We start from the raw sequence: 2,035 nt of genomic DNA on the forward strand, positions 1-2,035 counted from the left end.
TATGGTTAATTTTGGGGGTTTCATATATTGTGTTAGGTAGCTAATTAATTAATAGAGAGAAGTGTCCTCTCTTATCTTCGTGCTTGGTCGACGCTACGTACTATACGTATAGAGAGGCCCTCGACACGCTAGCTAGTAAGCAAATGAAGGAAACCATTAAGTACAGAAGTTCGTCATGAACATATTCATACAGAGAGAAGTGATATCGACCTCTCATTGTCCGAGAGATTGGTCGAACAATAAGTTCTCGTACATCTATCCGGCGCTACTGGCTACATATATACAATATTAAGATCTCTTATAATATAATCCCCTAATTAACTCAGCTTCCAGATGGTATTCTCCGGCTTTATTGATGACGCGGTCAAGAAAGAATCCCGCCAATTCCTCTTGAATTGCTTTGATGCGATCATGTGGTAGGAGTTCATCCCGCACCTGCCACATCTAATTTGAAGAAGGGAGTCAATACATATATATGAATGAAACTTAACACAAATGATGGTAATATAATGAAACTGTGAATATTATTGCTTACACAAATCAAATTGTCTTTTAGAGTAGCCCTGGTTTTTTTTGCAAGTCGCGTTGTAGATGAACTCGCAAACGTAGTATCCACAGTAATCATTCCCTTGTTCCTGCCACAAGCACTATACGAGAAATAGAGGTCAATAAACTGATAATGAAGCATTATAAATGGCATTGATGAAAGTAGCTAGAATCAACGGGATCGAGGTGCGCGGAACTAGCTAGCTAGTACTACTTACTTTCGGGTATGTCCATCGCAGCTTCCCCGACAGTCCCGGAGCTTGTGCGATGAATACTTTCCAAACCCTGTGAGACAAAGAAAACAATTACTTGATATCAGGAAATGAACAAAAAGTTGGCGATATGGTGCGATAATGATCGACTGAACTTACTTCTTGAGCATTTTAGTCATGTCCGCATAGGTCTCGGGAGATTTTCGTCTCGAGTCTAAGACGGTTACTAGTCCCTGCTCAAACTTAATCTCTAGGAGAATATAGTGGAAGCTGCGCACGCATGCATAACTCATCAATTACATTACTATAACCTCGAGTAATAAGGGAAATCGAATATGCACAAGACAGTAACACTCACTTGAAGTTGTAAGGAAAGAGTATTTTATCTTTGTTTTGATTTTGAAGCAACGATTTGAGAAAGTTGGCCTCGGTTTCTTTGGCATCAAATTTAACTGTATATTCATCTATGAGATTTGTGTTAGTGAACCCAATATCATAGATTTTTGCTTTTCTGCATTCGACGATCTTCAATCTGCATAATATTGTGAGGATAACTATGTATACATGCAATGAAAGAGCTAAGCTATATATATAGAGACTTAATGATAGAAGTAGTACTTACAGACAGTAGCAAGTGACCGTTAATTTATCGAGGGCCTTTTGATTGAACCACTGGAAGAACTCCTCAAATGAAACAAACAACAGTTCAATTCCAACGAGGTCGTGCTCCTCTTTAACTCTCAGCGTCAAAGTATCCTTCCCCCCAGACTCGCTGCATGTTTTCATGTACCAATCATGGAATCTTCGCATCATCGTTGTCAGAGTAGTTCCATCTCTGATGAGAGGCTTCCCGTACTGGTATTTGTGTTTGTCCACCTCCATTATATAAAAATTTGCATCGTCGGGCAGGTAATCTCCAAGATTGGTATAACCGGGCACCATCCTCGGATCATTAGCGACGATATCGCTAGACACCTTGAGCGGGGGGCACGATTGGTTCGCTTGTTCGCCGAGCTGGGCAATTTTTTTCCCAGCTCGTTGTTCTGCTAACCTTCGATCACTGATAGTACTTCCCGACCGCTCCGCTTCGATAAATGACTTTCCAATAATGCGCTCATAGTTGGTTTTCGATGGAGACGGTGGTGGTTTCTTCAGGGCATCGAGTGTGCGCTTTGCTTTCACCGGATCTATCTTCTCCTCCGGAGGTGGATGTTTCTTTGCTTTCACCGCTTCAAAGAAGTCCCTCACTTCAGCTTCCACGATCTTCTTGTTTTCCT

The 2,035-nt window shown here is 41.3% G+C and overlaps 1 pseudogene; it reads right to left on the reverse strand.

Moving 5' to 3' along the window:
• Nucleotides 1–780, reverse strand: part of LOC119300372 — a 14,942-nt pseudogene extending 14,162 nt beyond the window's left edge.
• Between the last annotated feature and the right edge of the window lie 1,255 nt (nucleotides 781–2,035).

Source organism: Triticum dicoccoides, chromosome 5A (assembly GCF_002162155.2).
Source record: "Triticum dicoccoides isolate Atlit2015 ecotype Zavitan chromosome 5A, WEW_v2.0, whole genome shotgun sequence".
Lineage (NCBI taxonomy): Eukaryota > Viridiplantae > Streptophyta > Magnoliopsida > Poales > Poaceae > Triticum > Triticum dicoccoides.